This window comes from Chrysemys picta, chromosome 11, assembly GCF_011386835.1.
Source record: "Chrysemys picta bellii isolate R12L10 chromosome 11, ASM1138683v2, whole genome shotgun sequence".
NCBI lineage: Eukaryota > Metazoa > Chordata > Testudines > Emydidae > Chrysemys > Chrysemys picta.
The window spans coordinates 55823545-55844486 of record NC_088801.1 but is presented as its reverse complement, the minus strand read 5'-3'; the positions used below and the strand labels follow the sequence as shown (position 1 = coordinate 55844486).

Genomic DNA, 20942 nt, shown 5'->3' with positions numbered 1-20942 from the left:
ACAAGCGAATGGATAGTGCTCCCTGCCCCCATTACTTGCTTTAAAAGCAAAAAAACTTAGTACTAACTCTTCTTTGCTTCCATTTTGCTTTGCTTGTTGTAGTCTACTTGCCAGCAAAGACTCACTCCAAAGTGTTCTTAGCCTTTCTGTACTGTGATCCTATGTTACGACAGAAAAAAGTGACAGGACCTCTCTTCCATCTTGCTATAAAGAAAGGATGTGGGAGACTGCATAGTTTTAGGAGCTGGATATTATTGTTGAATATGTCTTTAAAAATAAAAAGTTAAGACATACAGTGCATGTCTGAAATTATGTTTATCCTACAGTATTTATTAAGCCTGAGTTAATTTTCCTCCTCTCTTGCTGTGGCTTCAGGAGCTTTGCCAACAATGCGTTATAATAACGGGTAGTTTAAGAGAGCACTGGCCATGTGCCAGCTCCCCATTCTGGCTTTGTGAGTTCGTATTCAGGATTTATGGTTGGGTCATACCACCTGTCAGTGTGTTACTTCTCTCACCAGAGCAACCCTGAAGCAGTTGCTGTACAAGTCGTGGTTTGGTTCACTCCTGCAACAGGAGTTCAAGCTGCCATGGAGTGACTTAGCCTTACAACTGATTGTTGTTGTTTTTTACAAAAAACTTGTAAAGTCTTAATTACTTTCCCCTCCCTCCCTCCAAATAGTCTTTGGAAACTGCCTGAAATAAAGTGATTGCCATGCGGGAAGATGGTGCTGATCTTACACTGTTAAAGATATATCTGCATTGCCCAGCTTGTAACATTTATAATTGTGTTTAATTTGCCGGAGCACTTGTGTTTGTTCAGATTTTTGATTCTTGTAATGTTTTTTCCCAAGACCATAGAAGTATGGGTCAAGATCACTGCTGGCATAAGTGGGTGCAACTCTATTGACTTGAGTGGATTTTCACCTATTTGTGCCAGTGGTAAATTTGGCCCTGAAGCATTGCTACATGTTTATAGCGAACAGGACATCTGCTTCTGATGGTGGACAGCTCCCATTTCTAAACCTGAAATGCAATGAGATGGAGTACTTATAGTCACAGCCCTTTAAGATATAGAAAAATTTCTGTTGGTTCAAGACAAGCTTGCTTGATCTTGGCTGTGGTGGGAATAATGTTTTTTGAAGGGGAGCATTTGTCTGGCTGATTGATAGTTTTAACAAATGGCAGCTGTTTGAAGCTGCTCAAAGGTTTGGAATGCTATAATAAAGCCCAGGAAGATGGATTTGTGACCATAGGGCAGGTGAGATAGTGAAAGGCACAGGATAGATAAATTGCAGAACCCTGCAATACATTTATCACATGGATAACTCCTCCATGTATGAGAAATATAGATATCCATGTGATCTACTGCGGAGCCATATGATGCATTTATTTATCATGCACCTTTTGTAACAGCCTCACCTGCCCACTCCTAGTTCATTGTTGGCATAAGTGGGTTCAGCTCCATTAACTTCAGTGGATTTTCACCCATTTATGTTAGTGGGACCCAGCATTCACGTCTAGTCCTCTAATGGTACCTATATAAGACTTCAAAGACATGCAAATGTTAGGTACAGAAGAGCTGTTCATGGCTGTGGTCTGAGTCTTGCCCATACTGGGCTTTGGAGCAATATAATTTTGAGGGGGGAGAAATTCTTACATTTCCCAGGAAGTGGAAGAGGTGTTTTTCTGACAGGTCAATTTTAAAATGAATGAATGAATGAATATAGTCAGTTATTTGGAATGGTATATATCCCAGGGAGATGGATTAGTAAGCAGAGGGCAGATAAGGCACTCCAAGGTACAAGATAATTTCTATATCACATGGTTCTTCAATTTTTTATCTCTGCGTATGTAAAGTGTGTGTAACACACTGACTGACTAAAGTCGGGTCTAGAATAGAAACTTTTGCCTGTATAGCAATCTCAGTTGGGGTGGTAGTGTTTTAGTTTGGTGCTTTTTTCAAAATTGTATTTTGCAACATAATTATACTGTCAACAGCCCTAGCTTAGAAGCAGTTATACTTGCTTAAAAGTGCTTTTACTGGTATAGCTTATATCCGTCACTGAACCAGTATAAGCTGTACTGACAAAAGCACTTTTTGACTGTAGAAGCTGTCTCTACAGTAGGAGGATTTTGCCAGTATAGCTATACCGGCAGAACTTTTAAGTGTAGATGAAGCCTAAGTGTGGTGTTTCCTCCTCCTCCTCCTCCTCTAATGAGCAGCTGGTCTCCCTAGAGGATAAGAAACTATTAACTGCAATTAGCAAATGGAGTTATGACATTAGCTCAAGTGGTAGGGGTATTTGTGTTGGTGCTTATCTGTAATGGGATTGTTACACTTTTTTCTCTATTTGTAGGGTTGGTAGATTCAAGAAGGATGTTGATAAATTTGAGAGGGTTCAGAGAAGAGCTATGAGAATTATTAAAGGCTTACAAAACATGCCTTATATTGATAAAACTCAAGGAGCTCAATCTATTTAGCTTAACAAAAAGAAGGTTGAGTGACTTGATTGTAGCCTATAAGTATGGGGAACAAATATTCTATAATGAGCTCTTCAGTCAAGCAGAGAAAAGTATAAACATTCCAATGGCTGAAAGTTGAAGCTAGACAAATTCAGACTGGAAATAAGGTGTAAATGTTTAACGGTGAGAGTAATTAACCAGTGGAACAATTTACCAAGGGTCGTGGTGCATTCTCCATCCCTGGCAATTTTTAAATCAAGATTGGATGTTTAACTAAAAGATCTGCTCTAGGAATTATTTTGGGGAAGTTCTATGGCTTGTGATATACAGGAGGTCAGACTAGATGATCACAATGGTCCCGTCTGGCTTTAGAATCGATGAATCTATGAAAATGCTTCTTAGACCTCAAGATCTTCAGGGCAAGTACTATATCATACTCTATATTCTGTAAAGTACCGAGCAGTCTGATATGCTACAAATAATAATAAAGCATCATTCACAGTTGCTGGAAGAGGTGAGTAAAATATTCTAACAATGTTTCCTATAACAAGCTTTAGTAATTTCATTGTATTGCTCTTCTCTCAGCAGCTTTCCTTTTCCTTTTTCTGTAGCTCTTTAATATTACAAATTGAAACTGATTAAAGAAATTAACCACTTGATATCATTGCAATATTGTTTAATAATATTACAATATCTTCAAAATGAAATTTGGTGCTTGGGAAAGATGCCAGACTTACAGCCGTGGAGACTAATGTCTTCTATCCATCATGTTCTTGGTCCCACTCAATTTATTCAGACTAGGGTTACCATACGTCCGGTTTTTCCCGGACATGTCCTGCTTTTCGGCAATCAAACCCCCGTCCGGGGGGTATTGCTGAAAAGCCAAACATGTCCGGGAAAATGCCGGCCGGGCACTTCCCCTCCCGCGGCTGCTCTGCTCCGCTCCTCCCCTCTCAGACTTCAAGAGCCGAGCTGCCCGAGCCAGCACTACCGGCTTCGGGCAGCCCCCCCTGCCTCCGGACCCTGAGCCGCCGGCCAGGCACTTCTCCTCCCCGGCTCCGGTGGCTCGGGGTCCGGAGGCAAGGGGGGCTGCCCGAAGCCGGTAGCGCTGGCTCGGGCAGCTCGGCTCTTAAAGTCTGAGAGGGGAGGAGCAGAGCAGCTCAGCTGGAGCCCGGGAAGGGAAGTGCCTGGCCCGCGGCTCGGGGTCCGGAGGCGGGGGGGCTGCCCGAAGCCGGTAGCACTCGGGCAGCTCGGCTCCGTTTAAGAGCCGGGCTGCCCAAGCGCTACCGGCTTCGGGCAGCCCCCGTGCCTTCGGACCCTGCGCCGCCGGCGCCCGGGAGGGGAAGTGCCGAGCCGGGGGCGCAGGGTCCGGAGGCATAGGGGCTGCCCAAAGCCCGAGCGCTACCGGCTTCACGGTTTGCCGGGCAGCCTCCAGACCCTGCGCCCCCGGGTGGGCGCTTCCCCTCCCGGGCTCCAGATGCGCTGGGGAAGCGCCGGCCGGGGGCGCAGGATCAAACCGTGAAGCCGGTAGCGCTGGGTCAGCCCTTTCCCCGTGGCTGGGAATGGGAGGGAGGAGGGGGCGGAGTTAGGGCGGGGAAGGGGCGGAGTTGGGGCTGGGCTAGGGGTGGGGAAATGGGCGGGGCCAGGGCCCGTGGAGGGTCCTTTTTTTTTTATTTATTAGATATGGTAACCCTAATTCAGACAAAGTTACCATTTATCTTAGCCATGCATGACTGGGTTCAGAACAAAAATGGCAAAAGCAGTGGCAGTACGTACTTCTTATCCTGACTTGCTAACGGACTCAATTCAGTTCAGAGAGCATGTCCTTACTGGGCATTGTTTTCTTTTTAACATGGATGCTGAGCCAGCTCACATCATAGATTGCTGAACATGAGCTGAGACAACTCTGTCCATCACTGAAATAGGATGGATGCTAACTAGGGCTCCGTTGTCTGTCACGGAGATTGTGGAAGTCATGGATTCCATGACTTTCCGCGACCTCTGTGACTTCTACAAGCGGCCAGTGTGGCTGCCCCAGGACCATAACAATACATTTAGTTATAATACTTAGCACGTATGTAAGTGCTATATAAACATTTACTCCTCACAAGACCCTTGTGAAACAAGTGGAATTTGGGGCACAAAGAAGTTGTGAATTGTCCACAATGCATAACAAGTCACTGGAACAGCCGGGACCAGAACCCTGGTCTCATGACTCCCAGTTTTGTGCTTAATAAACTAGACCATGCTGCTTCTCATAATATAGTCAGATGGGCTGCTGGTCCCATTTCACCACTTGGATACAATATATTCATCCATTAGAAAATGTATAGGGCAAAATCCTGACCCCACTGAAGTCAACAGTTTTTTTCCATTTATGTCAATGGCAAAACTGCCATTGATTTCAGGATATTAGACTTATATTACACTTTTGCCACTTCCTCTGATGGGAGCAGGTGGAACCCTTGGTCATAGCTAAAAGGTCTGGTACAAAGAGCTGTTTTTTATCTTGATTTTTATTTTTTACCACAATTTAGCTCATTTTCTCCTTAATGGTCTTATTAACAACTATTTATTCAGTGGCATCCTTAGCCTTTTTTTAAATCGGTCTTTAGAACTGAATATATAACACCAAATTTGAGTGTGAACTGTGCGATTATAACCATTTTTCTAATTGCCCCCAAGATTCTCAGTTTTCAATCCAATAATAAATTTATATCGCCATGTATGCTCTGCTTAAATATCTTGCTAAAAAGGCACAGGGAAAAAGAAATAGTGCTCAAATATGAGAACTAAAAAGCATACTGTATCTTGGAGCTGGGCTAATAATTTATATGGAAATATAAATAATAATAATGGAAAACAATAATTTGCAAATAATTGTTAGAAAAATATTATGATGAAACATTGATTACATTTTCAATGTCATTCAACCAGCTCAGTTTTTGTAGACTGTTACAGAGAAATATTCCTTGTATTTGATCATTCTCCACATCTTATTTAGAATTCACAGGTTGTGGCTGTGTTATCCAAGGGTAGCTTGGTTTGCATGCAAAATGAATTATTCAAGGAAAAAATAGTGCATAAGAACAGTAGGAATTAAATTTGATTTCCTAGTCAGACTTAGCAGTTTTAATGACCGTTACATTTTGCCAAACTGAATTGCAAATAAGAGAACAACCTGTATGTCATATATAAATTCTGCTGTCAGCTCAGGTAGATAGATGTATGTTGCATAATGGGTGGAACATGACTGGGGTTTGTGGTTTGCTTTTGAAGTTTTGTTTTGTGTATCCATGCATTGTGCGTGTTCAGACTTCTCGGCATTTAGCATAGCTGCACCATGAAGACTTGAATTAATTGCCCTGTCAGATTAATTATAGTTCTTCAAAGCGATTACAAGTTAACTCCTCTTCTCCTACAATATGTGACTTTTACACCGTATTCAGTTTCAGACAAGACCTGTATAGAATATTACCTATTGTTTGGGATCAGATCCAGGAATCCAATGCTGTGATGACTCAACAGAATCCGATACACAGAAGTCTTTGGTGTACAATGCAGTGCAATCAGAATTACACATATGAGCCTGGAATAGCTGAATCAGTGCTGCTGGAGCAGTAGATAAGATATATTATGTAATTTTCTAGTTTTGCAAGGTAGCTTAAAATAAATATTACCATATTTCTCTTATGATTCTATAGATTATTTAGCTACTGTGCATTACAATGATCCATAACTGGAGTCAGAGCATATTTTACTGCTATGCTGCATATGGCAAGGGATTGAGGTTTAATTAATGGGAAGTTGTATAAACAGAAAGTCCATGTAATATACCTGCTTTTCCTTCATGCGATAGAACTTTTCTGTGTATATGTCTCCAACTGAAATGAGCTTGTTCCCATTTGTATTGTGGGCCTGATTATTTATTCCCTTGATTTGTGTTGGTCACTTAGTGCTGTATAAAGTTCATGCAGAATACTAACAAATCAGAATGGTGGCATTTTGCACTCATTTTGCACAAGTGTAAGTGACTGCAGTGGAGAATGCAGCACAGTATGGTTATGATGTACTTGCAGCATTCTGTGTGCATCTCTGGAAATTTCGAAGGAACTGCATTCAGCCTATATTGCTGCTGACCTCTCTTTACTCCTGTGATGAAATAATGTATTGAAAGGGCAACAAATGCACATTGATTTTTTTTTAAATAGATACTTTTTGAGATGCAGTTTTCAAAGTAGCTAAGTACTTTGCAGATGTGGGTTAAACAAACAATGCCTGGGAACGTATACAGTCCATGTTAGGCTTCACACTGATAACACTCTCTTTTGTTGCTTGCTTTGCCTTGTCCCATTAGCTGGGATTGATGGTGCAGACTGCATAGAGCAAGGGTCCGCAACCTTTCAGAAGTGGTGTGCTGAGTCTTCATTTATTCACTCTAATTTAAGATTTCGCGTGCCAGTAATACATTTTAACGTTTTTAGAAGGTCTCTTTCTATAAGTCTATAATATATAACTAAACTATTGTTATGTAAAGTAAATAAGGTTTTTAAAATGTTTGAGAAGCTTCATTTCAAATTAAATTAAAATGCAGAGCCCCCCTGTATTGGTGTCCAGAACCTGGGCAGTGTGAGTGCCACTGAAAATCCGCTCGTGTGCTGCCTTTGGCATGCGTGCCATAGGTTGCCTACCCCTGGCATAGAGCATGCAGGAGTGGCACAACTTTTATAAGCTGATGGTCTGCTGATCTTGGTATGAAATTTGAGGTTTTCCATCTAGCTGGACTGCCTGCCACAGCTGATGAGCCCCATCTGCCCATTAGAGGCATGGAGAGGTGAAGTGATATTCCCAAGGTCACCTAGTAGGTCAGTGGCAGAGCCAGGAATGGAACCCAGCTCCCCTGAGTTGCAGTCCAGCACCCGCTCCACTGTACCACACTGACTCCCCTATTAATGTGCTCTTTTGTTACACTATCCCATTTAGGTGTGTGTTGTCTTTTGGGTGGAGATAGCATTTAGGGAATGGTGGCTAGCTGGCAGTCCTGGAGACAGAAACATGTAGAATCCAGGCAGTGGCAATGTAGGCTTCCACATAAATGTGCTTCAGCCCCGGAATGGCCATCTCTAAGGGTGAGAAAGGAGTCTGTTTCCATTCCTTCTCTTTCACTGGCCTCTTTGCTTAGCCTGCTGACAATTTGGGTGCCAGTTGTGATGGTGTTTTTTGTGATGTGGACACTCGTCTCTTAGGAAGTGGACAAGAACCAAGACCCCACCTAACTTCTTTTTGCCTGAGCCAATAAATGGCCATTGCCTGGTTAACAGCTTACAATCAGGACTGCTCTGGGTTGAAGTTGAACTGATGTCCTAGAACTGAAAGGCTTTGAATGTTGTTAATTCCCTCAGCTAGCTGGAGCCCTCTATCCAACCTGGGGTTAAAGAATAGCCTTGTATCAAAATGCTGCAGAAAACTGACAGAGGAGGAGACTAAAGAACTTAGCTGAGAGTTTAATGGTTTTTCACTGTGTTACCCTGTTTTATCATAGTAATGGGAACTAAAAAGTTTGTAAATATGTCCCTTAACATCTTGCATTTCTTGTATATCCAAAACTCTTGTCTGTGTTCTCATCAGTTATGTGACTGACTTAGCAGAACCATTAGACATCCATTAATTAATCTATACAATAATCAAGATACACTGAGCCTATGGAAAGTGATGGCAGGGAGCAGTTTAATATTTTGCATGTTTTTCACCAGTGTACCGTAATATCTATACAGTATGTGAGCTGTAACCTGCTAATATCTTTACTTCCTCATCATGGATATAAACATGCTAATGATTTGCATTCACTTGAGATTTTATATAAATGATCCAGAGTTACGTTCTAAAAACTTTGTTCCCAGTTGATACTCTGCTAACAGGCCTTAAATGAAATTATTTCCCGAAGAATGGGCACATTTTTATCTGCTTCTGCTTATAGTCAGAGAGAGATGATTGTCTTTGAGTCCTGACTTTGATTTGCTGACATTTCAGCCAGGCATGTGCTTTGGACCTCAAATTGGGATTGACATTCACTTTGAGAACAGCTCCCCTTCTGCCTTCCCCAATAGAAGTCAAACAGCAGGGGTTGCAAATGAATTGATGATAGCGGTGAGTAGCAAGCACTTGTGTGAGCCTTTAAATCAGGCTTTTTGAAATAACATAGGGTATGTAGATGTACATACCAATAAGGAATGTTTGACATCACATAGGTTTATATGAGAACACTTGTTTCTCCATTCTAATAACCTCCCTAGACCACCTCACCTCCACGAGGGGGACAGAGGATATATTGGTAAAAGCACAAGAAGTTTTTAAAGAGCATTGAAAACCTTTCTACTTGCTGTGGTGCTTAGGAGTTCTGTTTATAGATTGTATCAACATGTCTTTATGAAGGTGGGTAATATTCCAGTTTGAAAGATATCTTCTTCTTTCCCTTAAATAGCTGCATAAGGCACATTGAGACTGAATACAAAGTGCAGTGGTTCCAATTCAGAGCTCTGAAGAGTGTAGACACAATTCAAACTTAGAAATTTAGAACCAGTAAAAGGGAGTCCTGCACTACGTACAGTATCCTGTATTTGAATCCGTAAAATTCATTGTCACAGAGGGCCAGGCTTTTTTTTTTTTTTAAAAAAAGGAGTGGATAATTGATAATTGCTGATAATAGGCACCGAAAAATTGGTAGGTGCTCTGCACCCACCGACAGCTTCCTGCCCCGCTCCTCCAGCTCACCTCTGCCTCCTCCCCTGAATGCGCCACGTGCCCACTTTCCCTCCCAGCGCTTGCGCCGCGAAACAGCTGTTTTGCATGGCTGGGAGGGAGGGGGGAGGAGAGGGAATGCGGCACGCTTGGGGAAGAGGCAGGGCTGGGGCGGGGATATGGGGAAAGGGTCCAATAGGAGCAGGGAGGGGACGGAGTTGGGGCGGGGACTTTGAGGAAGGGGTTGGAATGGGGGTGGGGCAGGGATGGGGAAAGGGTGGAGTAGGGGCGAGGCTGGGGCGGGGGGGCACGAGCACCCACTGTCTCCGAGGAAAGTTGGCACTATGCCCCTGATATAAAGGGAGCTAGCAAACTAAGACTGTGATCGGGATCATCAGATCTCCAGGTTTCAGGAGCATAAAATGATCATTCCAGGAAACAATCCCCCACTGCTCTCCTGTATAGCCTTGCAGAGTTGATTAGATTCATTTTGGTATGAGAAGGAGTATTACTTTCTCTGGAGCATTTGATACTGAGCTAGATGGATCAGTGGTCTGATTCAGTATGGCAATTCATGTGTTGGAAGCAACAACAAAAAATGTATCTGATTTGCGAGAGAAGAAAAAGTGAAACCCAAGAACAAATTTTGTTTGAATAAATAAAACCTGGTGAGCTATTAATAACTAAGGAGCTAAGGAGATACTTTATTGGATCAGGATTAGGTTTATTTATGCTAAGAATGGGGTCTGAAGTCAATAGAGGGTCAGGTTCAATGCTGACGGAATCTTGTGGGCTGTTTTATGAGAATTTATATTGAAATGGTAGAAAGTTGATCTCCTGAGGCTTCTGCCATCTTGAAGCATGGAAAGATCATGACATCCTATTCTTGGAGGATTTCCCTTGTCTTGGACTGAAAGTTCACAAAAACAGCTGCTCTCTCATGAGATTATTCTCTGCGTCTGATCCAAACTGGGAAATAGGCCCTATCAGACTCCAAAACAAAACTGTAAAGGGTCAGAATTAGAATCCAAACCCTCAATCCCTTGAAATTTGAAAGCCTCTGGACATGGGGCTCTGCTTTTTGGTACCTGTATTTATAGCAACCACTCTGGTATCTACCTGATTTGGTACTTTGTTTATAAAGTAGATTAAATGAACTATTTAACTTGGAGACATATGTACAGTAAATGTGTGTGCACCATACAATACTTCCAGAAGAGAGATCTGATTTTGTCCCTTTATCAAAATGAACTGTAAAAGTAAGAAATAGATTAAACAGTGTTTGACATTTTTTAGGGTTACCATATTTCCACAAGCAAAAAAGAAGACACTGTGGGGGGAGCCCCGCTCTAGCCCCACTCCTGCCCCACCCCCATCCACTCCCTCCCACTTCCCACCCCCTGATTGCCCCGCTCAGAACCCCCAACCCCCCCCGCTCCTTGTCCCCTGACTGCCCCCTCCTGGGACCCCTGCCACTAACGGCCCCCTAGGACCGCACCGCTTATCTAAGCCGCCCTACTTCTTGTCCCCTGACTGCCCCCTCCTGAGAACGCCCTATGACCCTACCTGTCCCCTGACTGCCCCGACCCTTATACACACCCCCACCCCATATTCACACCCCCACCCCCAGACAGACCCCCCAGGGACTCCCATGCCCTATCCAACTGCTCCCTGCCCCCAACAGGACCCCCAGAACTCCTGACCCATCCAACCCCCTCTGCTACTTGACTGTCCCAACCCCTCTCCACACCCCTGCCCCCCTGACAGCCCCCCCAGACCCATCTAACCCCCCCTGCTCCCAGTCCCTGACTGTCCCAACCAATCTCCACACCCTTGCCCCCCTGACAGGCCCCCCCCCCAAACTCCCGACCCATCCAACCCCCCCTCCCTGTACCCTGACCAGGGCCGGCTTTAAAGAGCCCAGGAATCGGGCTATGCTCCGGCCAGGGTTGTGGGGTTTGGGGCCGGAGGTGCTCGGCCGGGGGTGCTGGGGCCCGAGCTGGGCCGGGTCCAAGCCGGGGGTGCTGGGGCCCGAGCCGGGCCGGCGCTTCTGGGGCCCGAGCCGGGCCGGGTCCAGGCCGGGGGTGCTGGGGCCCGAGCCGGGCTGGGTCCGGGTTGGGGCTGCTGCGGCCCGAGCTGGGCCGGAGCCTCTGGGGCAGCCGGGCGCCGCTCGGCCCGGGCTGGAGGGAGCTGCTCGGCCAAGGCTGCGCCTCCCCAGAGCTTTCCTCCTCACGCCCCCCGCCCCAGCTTACCTGCTGCTGCCTCCCGCTTGCCCCTGCTTCTTTTCAGTCTTCCCGTGAAGATCTGATTGGCGGGAAGCAGGGGAGGGGGAGGAGCAGGTAGGCGGAGTGTTCAGGCGAGGGGAGGAGGGGGAAGACAGCTGCGGGCCGGACAGCATGGTAAGGCTGCAGGGGATGGGGGGAGCCGGGAACGGGCTTTGGGTGCCCAGCGGCGCTTGGCCGCCGCTTTTCTATCTATAAATAGCCAACCGGGGGGAAATCCCGGACATTTTTAGATTTTTAAAAATCCCCCCCGGACGTCTATTTATAGATCGAAAAGCCGGACATGTCCGGGGAAATCTGGACATATGGTAGCCCTACATTTTTTCTTAATCTGGCAACCCCCTGAAAATGAATAGTTGAAACTAACATACCTCCTTTAACTGTCCCTGTTCTGCCTAAATACTGCAACCCATATGGCATATAAAGTTGTTCATTGAGCAGAGACCCCTGCAAGATTTTGGCACAACAGGACAACAGAAGGATTTAACTATCAATTTCCTCTTATTTGTGGGTTTTAGTGTGACCTGCACTGTTGTTTTAATAGAAGCTTGCTTATTCCAGTATTTTGTTAGACAGCCAATTGTTAGATATTGTAGTTTTATTTAATTTCCAACAGGCACAGACTTTCATTTTACAGCCTGCTGGAGCCTTCAGATTGTTCATAGACTCATAGACTTTAAGGTCAGAAGGGACCATTATGATCATCTAGTCTGACCTCCCGCATGACGCAGGCCACAAAAGCTGACCCACCCCCTTTCCCTTGACTCTGTTGTTGAAGTCCCCAAATCCTGTGATTTAAAGACTTCAAGTCACAGAGTATCCTCCAGCTAGCGACCCCCGCCCCATGCTGCGGAGGAAGGCGAAAAACCTCCAGGGCCTCTGTTTTTCTTTGTTTTTCCATCATGCCAGCAAATGTATTGATTATCAAGACCTTCTATATTTAATGCTACCAGATTGCTATTCGATGAAGAAGGTTTAGATAGGTTTTGTATAGTGATCAGATAGCATGCATCAATTCTTTGTTTTAAACTCAAGTGGACCATGGTGTTAAGCCTGCTGCAACCTGGCAAACTGATAGGTTAAATAAAATATATTCATCCTTAGGTGTTGTCAGGCTCTGAGCAAGGATTTAAAATCTCAGGTGAAACAAATACAACAAGGGGTGTTGTGATTGCTTGAATTACATATTGTTACCTAGTTTAAAAATAGAGCAAATAAGTAACACTAAGCCAATATCACAGAATGAATGTGATACAACATAATCATAACAATTGTGTACATTTTAGAGCATTACTTTAAGATTCCAAGTCATGGCATAATTCCTGGCTTCTTAGAAGCATACAGAAGCTTCCATGATTTTTAAAAGGTCATGAAATGTATGGTAATGGGAACTAAAGAAGTTACCCTGGCCTTCAGATAACATTAGCCGATTGTCTAAATCAACACTGAAGCAACATTGAAAATTCACTCCCATTTTAAGGCTATGAGCTATAATAGTCTTATTAATGTAAAGGGGTTAATAAGTGCTAACCATCCAGTCTAGCCTTATGGAATACTATCAGGAAATGTACTCCTAGTATTGCCTTCCACTTTATTACAGAATCTAATCCCAGTAGTGTACTCTGGGAAGCGGAGGGGTGGGAGATTTGTTTTAATGGTCATATTCTTATCCAGGTTGAGGGGCATAGTAATTCTTCATGAATGCGTGAACTCCCAGTGACATTTCTTAATGACAGCAAGAGAACGTCTCTATTGTTGTCTGCCCTAAATTGCAGCAAACCAATGCTGTCAGTAGAGCAGAGACTATGCTGGTAATTAACTGGGCCCCATTAGGTAGGTAAAACAGGCTCAGATTAACACACTGTATGCACTGGACCCTGTATTTATAATAGGTGGTGCACATAGTTGCATGTATAACTAAGGTTCCTGACACTTTCCATTTTAAGACCTTGTTTTCAGTGGCTTATAATTTTGCCAAGCTTTAACAGCTTGAACTGAAATTTTCCATAGCTATTGTCTGCTTTCAGCAAAACCAGTTCAGCTATTTCTTAGAATGAGGGTAGGGAAAAACACATTGTTTTGTCCATGTTAAAAAAAATTCTTGTAGCCATTTCATTGAGAAGCTCTAGTGCCTCTTAGCTTTACAGCAGGCACTTGAAATTTGGCAGGAGGGTTGCATTGGTGTCAGGCACAGCAAATGGCACATCTCCATGAAAATCTGCCCAAATTTGGCCAAGTTATGAGTCTCTGAAAATCTCAGTTCTCACATAATCTGGAGAATTTAGCTGCTAAAATATCTCAAGTAAGAGTTTGTTTCGTGGGCCTGCTTCATCCCTAGACTGCAGGGGCTGAGCATCAATCCCCCTGCAATTGCTTCCCCCGATAGCCAGGGGTCATTGTGGTGCCCAGCACAGGAAGTGAGAGCAGGATAAAGGGTGGAGGCGAGAAGGGAGGCTGGGGCAAGGATGCCACAGGCAGCTTTACATCTGGCTTTTCTAACTGTTGGGTGCTAGACTCTGCGACCTTCCGTTTGTTTGTCCAATGTGTTTTTTTTTTTCATGTAATCTAAAAACGTGTTGAGTACGTTCTAGCAGGCCAAATAACCCACCATCCAAAGGGACAGACATACAGGACTCTTGCTCTCTTGTTACTCGCACTGCTGGATTTTCGCACCCCAGCAGGGTGCCTTCTGATGGCTGCTGAATGCTCCTGGAAGGGTCACATCACCTGCAGAGGGAGGACACACAGGAGGGAAATTGTAGAGGACTAGTCTGGATTGTATGTTTTGAATGGCTTGGTGGTTAACTCCTTACACTTGCAGCCTAAATAATGAGGGACGGAAGGGTGTACATACCTTGCAGGAAGCCTACTCTCCAGCATTTGTCATTGTTGTGGTTGGCAGGCATGGCTCTGCTATACATGCAGGTCTCTCCTGGCATCTTTTCTCCTCCCATTCACTGAACATCCAGGAAACTTTGCACAGAGGGTCAGTTTGCTGTTAACTTATCCCTCTCAAAGCAGTTGAACTTTGTCAGCAGGCTTTAAAACCCTGAATGCAGAACGATGAGACGCGTTGAACCGCAGAGAGCATGTTGGCTTGGGAGTGACTACAGCTGCAAATGTCCAATCTGAGCCAAGTGTGGCAGGAGGCTGAACAGTGATGAAGAACTGTGGTTTACTTTCCTTATCTCTATTAAACACTGCTTAGCAAACTCTGAGCTGAGTGCACTGTAGCCAGACTCTACTCTCTTAACGCAGCAAGGCCAATAAAATAGATAGAGTCAGATACCACTTCAGTGAACAACCCCAAAAGGACTGGCACATTCAGTTGCTACTTGCTATAAGACCAAGTAATTTTGTAGCTCTTCTATTATCTGAAACACAGGCTGAGCTTATGGGGGGGGGGGGGAGGATGAAGTCATTTAGAAAACATGATTTTTTTTTCACACAGAAAAGTGCCTTAAGTATTTCCTGAGGTTTTTCTCAGAAACCGCGGCAGAGCTGCAAATTAGCGCTAGTGCCGCCCCACAGCTCTGCCTCTGAGAGCAGAGTTGTTGTAGCACAGTGATACTAAAGTTTCTGCATAACCTGAAACCAGATTGGAAATTTCCAGCAGTTGGTGTGCAAAAACTTGCTCAAATATTTATACAGTTTTGTTTAACGTTACAGTAGTAATGGCTAAAATTCAGTGTGTGGTGGAAATGATTATGGTGCAGATAGAACAAAGTTACTGATTGGGGACAGCTGATGTTAGAATGTATCCAAAGCACAAAAGCATGTTCTCAAAGTTGAGTAGCATTGGACCTTTGGGCCGCTCTCTGTTGTTTATTTTCAGCTGGTTTCAGAAACACTGTAGAACAATGGAAGCCTTTGTCTGGTCCCCTCCGGGGAGAGAGCACACTGTCTCCCTACTGGATTTAGCCCTGAGGAGCAAGGAATCTGAAACTAATAAAGTTGCTTTAATATTAGGTTAATGTAATGTAAGAGTGAAAGACTCAGAGAGAGGGAATTCTGTATACTGGGGTGCGAGTACTCTAAGTAGAAGCTGGATTTAAATATGGAAAATGCCTTGTGGAGTAAAAGAGAGACAAGGTGGATGAGGTAATATCTTTTATTGGATCAGCTCTTCTTCCGGTCTGGGAAAGGCACTCAGCTAAATAGGAGGTGGAACAGATTGTTTAGCGTAATTAGTTAACACATATTGTAAGAGACCATTAATGATGAAGTGGCCAGTTAACACTCCTGCCAAAAGGGGGGGAAGGTTTAGTAGGTTACAGATTGTTGTAATAAACCATAAATCCAGGGTATTTATTAAGTCCATGATTTTTAGTATCTAACAAAGTTATGAATTTAAGCTCCCAGGCTCGTCTTTTGAAGGTTTTGTGTAGATTTCCTTTGAGGATGAGAACCGAGAGGTCATATGTGGAGTGATCACTTTGTGGAAAAGTGTTCACCCACAAGTGATGTGATGTTTTGTCACTTACCATTGTTCAGTGTGAGTTCATTTGAGAGCCTAGTGATTGTCTGGTTTTACCCACATAGTTATTGGGGCATTTAGTGCACTGGATGAGGTACAACACAATTTGTGATAGGCATGTGTAGGACCCAAGGATCTTGAAAGGTGTGTTGTGTGTGAGGAGGGCAGGGTGTTGATCATTACAGCAGTGGAGATATGTCTACAAGTTTTGTCTGTTCTGGCAGGGTCTGGTACCACTTGGAGTTGGTGTGTCCTGGTCTGTGGGGAGCTTGCTTCTGATTATGAGCTTGGCAAGTTTGTTTGAAGGCCAGAAGAGGGGGTTCAGGAAAGATTGCTTTCAGGATATGGTTCCCATCGAATATGGGTTGTAATTGTTTGATGATACCCGGTATGGGTTCCAGGGTAGGGTGGTAGGTGACAACTAGGGATGTGTGGTTGGAAAGTTTTTTGTTTTTTCCTGTGGTGTAGCAGGTTCTCTTGGGGGTATTTGGGTGGCCTATTTCGTGATGTGATCTAATTCTCTGGCGGAATTTCCTTGTTTGGTGATGGCAGTTTTAAGTGTGTTAAGGTGTATATCCTGGACTTTCTCCTAGGAGCATATTCTATGGTATCTGAATGCCTGGCTGCACAGGCACCGGCTTCCTCCTTGCCCCGGGAGTGTTCAACCACCCCTCCCCTTCCCCCAAGCCCTCAACCACACCCTGCCTCTTCCCGCCCCTGCCCCCGCTCCGCCCCAGGCCCTGCCTCTGCTCCACCCCTTTCCCCAAGCCCCGCCCGCCTCTTCCTGCCCCTGCTCCTCTGCCATCCTGTCTCTTCCTGCCCAGTTCTGCCCCCTCCGCTGAGCATGCCCCATCCCTGCTCCTCCCCCTCCTCCCAGCGCCTCCTGCACACTGTAGAACAGCTAACCACAGCAGGCGGGAGGCACTGGGAGCGAGGGGGAGGAGTTAATTGGTGGGGCCACTGGTGAGCAGGAGGCGCTACGGGAGAGGGAGAGGAGCTGGCTGCTGGCTGGAGCACCCATGGAGTGGGTGCCTATGCCTGGCTGTAGATAACAGATTGTATTTGGGGTGGCTACTGGATGTATGAAGGTAAGAATGGTAATCTGTGGGTTTCTTATATATAGTTGTCTGTAGGTTTCCACTGTTAAAGTATGGGAGTGTTCTAGAAAGAGTTTGATGGATGGGTGGTGGTTGTTGAAGTTGTGGTGGAAATGTATGAGGGAGTTTTGGACGTCTGTCAAGAGGATGAAAATCTCACAGGTATATATCAGGCAAATGCACCACAAAACCAGAAATTCTTCCTCAAGCTGGCCCATGAAGAGGTTGCATACGGGGGAGTCATCCTAGTACCCATGGTTATTCCCATGATTTGGAGACTGTGTGTGTTGTTGAATGTAAAATTGTGGAGTAAAATGTAAGTAAGTTGCCATGAAATACATTCTTATGTCTCCAAAGGTTTCATAGTTGAACTTTATAAGGATGGGATTTTCAAAACCACTCAGCATTGGCCTCTTTTCCTGGTGAAGTCAATGAAAGTTTTACTATTAATTTAAATGGGAGTGGAGTTAAGCCAAATCTGCATGCTTTTGAGAATCCAAGCCTAAAAGTTCAAGAGTATGGTGAACTATGGTGGCCCGTTTTCCCACTGCGCCCAAATGAGAAGAAAAGTAAATTGTGCTTAACCATTTGAAAATGCAGTTTAAAAAAATTAAGCTTAAACATAGGTGCTCATGTAAACCAGATTGAAAGCATGGAAACCAAAGCCCTGACCTTTTCCATTGATTAGGTGTAGAATAGGTGGCGACAAATTTATCCCCCACACTGTCCCTCTAATGTGCTTTTCCCTGAACTGCAGAAACACCTGTAAATGTGGGAGTGTCTGAGAGAAACACTGTTAAAAGGAAATGCTGTTAGAATCCCAACAGCCTCCACCAAGGCTTGATTGCAGCGGCAAGCTGTGAAAACGTCAAAGGACAGTGAAATAGATCTCGACTGGGAAATCCTACTGGTGTTGTCGTCATTTGTTGGGGGTTTTTTTTGTAATGCAGTGTAATTATTTAATGAAGTGGTCAATTTGCATCTCCTGATTTGATTACCCAATTAGTTGTGTGCTCATCTGAATTTAGCAATTCAACTGATGATCGCCAACTTTCTTTGTTGCTATCATTAGAGAAATGTTCTAAATCATGCTCAGTTGCAATAATACAGACCCAAATAGTGTAAGGCAAGCTGCCACTTCCTTGGCTAATAAGCAGTTCCATAAATTATCTAATTAGCTTTTTTTGTAATGTTGCCTGTTTACAGGGAATTTTTAAAAAGACAATATCAGACTATATATGATGGAACTGGAGAGCAAATAATGATCTACTGTTTTATAAAAGCCTATTTGAGGCTCAAGGCATAGATTTGTTTTAAAAAAAACAACACTAAAATGTTTTTAACAGAAATGTTTTAATGAATTTAAATGTTTTAATTTTGAACTTTTCCCACATACCCAAACATTACAACATTCTATTTTATAAGATTAATTATGCTTGTGTATGAAAGAGTGAAACCGAACTACTTTTTCGTTGTTCAAACTGAGTGATGTGAAAAAAATAAACAGCATAAGTGTTAAAGTTTAATTCGTTTTTTTTAAAGTTCTTTCAGGTTTAATAATCTGTGGCACTGCCTAGCAATGTGTTGAGAGCTGGTCTGTAGGTTTTTTAAATAAATGATACAGGGTTTGTTTTTTTTTAAGAACTTGAAATCTTTTTCTATTTATCTAACCTATATTACTTCCAGACACTATAGTATCTGAGCACCATGCACTGTAATTAAATGTTGCATGGAGATGTCCATAGTGGACTGTGCTCCTTACGTCTCTCAGGTTCATCAGCTTTTACTTTCTATGGTTGGTTTGCATGCTGTAATTCCTTGTCATCCATTATTGTGAGGCAGCTTTTACAAACAGATGAGTCTTGCAACATGCTCTGTGAAAATGGTTGGGGTTGGGGTTGGGCTTGGCTGTCATTCCACCCCATTCAAATGTCTTCAATGGAGAGCCCCTTGTCTCCAGCTAATGAGAGTTTCATTCTGGGAGCTATTAGCTGCATTGCCCTAGAGGAGTGCAGCTATCTCAGTGGTTCATGAGTGGAGAAGTGGTCTTTAATGTAGCTGGGTACTAACAAACTGAAGTCTTTAAAGATCAAGAGTAGTGTGTGAGGAATTGTCACTGGAAGTGAACAGGTGGCCAGTAGGGGGCTTGGTAGCACTGCTAAAATGTTTTCTTGGTTGTTTTCCCTACCTAGCAGGTGGACTTCTGTATTCTGCACAAGCTGAATTCCTAGGCTGCCTCCATCTTCACCGTAAGATATGAAGAGTTACAACAGTTTATTGTGAATCACTATGGGTAGAACCTCTTCTGAGAGGAAGGGGCACAGCCTCCTGTCAAAGTGGAGGTGAAAGAAGCCTGTTGCTCCCACTATTGCTATAGGCGTATCCTGGACTAATGATAAATGTAGTAAGACTGAGATTTTGGACCACAGTACCTTGATGAATTGAGAATATTTGTCTTTGATGGAAGAGACGTCAACATCTTGGCTATCTCATCACAGTATTTATACAATATTAATGTCAGTTTTGTCTTGGGTTCAGTTTGAGCCAATTGCCCTTCATCCAAGTGCTAATTGAATGCACACATAATGATGTCTTTGTGACGGGATTGATTGTGACTAATAAGAAGTTATGGGATGAACATCATTAGCACTGACAAGAATCTGGCATCTCACAATCTTTCCAAAAGCATGTGTAGATATTGAAGAAGAGGGAGGGATAAGAGCTGTAGAACCCTGAATATAAAAGCTCCTGGGGAAGAAGAGCAGATTGTCATTACAGCTCTCAGGGCCCTGTTTTAGACTGATTGATTGACTGAAGCCTCTACAAAACCATTGGCTACATCTGTAGAGTGTTGGAGTTCGTACGCCACTAGGTGTGTCAGGCCTTGAAGATCATAATGTTGGTTTCAGGAGTGATACTATTCTGTATACCATTTTGTTTCTTTGCTTGGCCTCGTGGTTTTGTTGACAGCTAACCTTGCATTCAGCAGCCAGAGTTTGAGCTTGTTGTCAGGTTCTGTTGTGTGGTTAGTGCTGAATGCAAAGGTGTTGTCAGGGCATATTGAATCAAACTAATTTTGCTAATGTGTTCCAGATTCAAATTAGAGGTGAAACATCTGTTTAATGTGCTAAACCAATCTCCAGGCCAACTTTAACATTCCAAATGCAAACATAGGGATGAAGTGTTGTTATGAACTGATATGCAGCTTCACACGGTTACAGTGTTATTAATACAAGTAACATTGTAGTCAACTTTAATCTTTTTTAAAAAATCTGACTCTTGCATTACATTGTAGCTGCTAAACTAAAAAAGGGCAGTACACCTCTACCCTGATATTATGCTGTTCTCGGGAGCCAAAAAAATCTTACCACGTTATAGGTGAAACCGCGTTATATCAAACTTGTTTGATCCACCGGAGTGCGCAGCCCCGCCCCCCTGGAGCATTGCTTTACCGCGTTATATCCGAATTTGTGTTATATCGGGTCGCGTTATATCAGGGTAGAGGTGTACTAGATCAGAAACAAGCAACAGGAAATAGCATACTTTGTGAAAACAGGAATAATTTCCCTAAAGTTCTCTTCACTGCCACCAAGGAATTCCAAGGGAAAACAAGTCTGGCACGATGTGCATGAATATTCAGTTCCTTGAAAGCATTTTTTGTTACTATTAGGTATAGTGAAGCTGACACTCGTTCCATGGATCAGTAAATGAGACGCAGAGCAGTAAGAGGTTGTGTTACCACCTGTCCTGTAACTCGGCATCAGTGCTGTGCAGCCTTGGTTCAGAGCCCTGACACCAGTTACATGCTCGCAGTACAGTAGCCTTGCCCTGGCTTCCACCGGCCTTGCTGCTCCTTGCAAGGTGACCAACCTCCCTCCCTGTA

At 43.9% G+C, this 20942-nt stretch overlaps 1 protein-coding gene and 1 long non-coding RNA gene across 17 annotated transcripts in view; one reads left to right on the top strand and one right to left on the bottom strand.

The window, feature by feature from the left end:
• Window positions 1-20942, top strand: part of ANKRD44 (ankyrin repeat domain 44) — a 213070-nt gene that overhangs the window by 56244 nt on the left and 135884 nt on the right. The window lies entirely within an intron of this gene.
• On the bottom strand, window positions 12504-14550 carry LOC135974378 (uncharacterized). Its single transcript, XR_010591631.1, has 2 exons — window positions 14340-14550; window positions 12504-14212 (listed from the first exon to the last, which is right to left on the bottom strand). It is a non-coding gene; the product is annotated as an uncharacterized LOC135974378 (long non-coding RNA).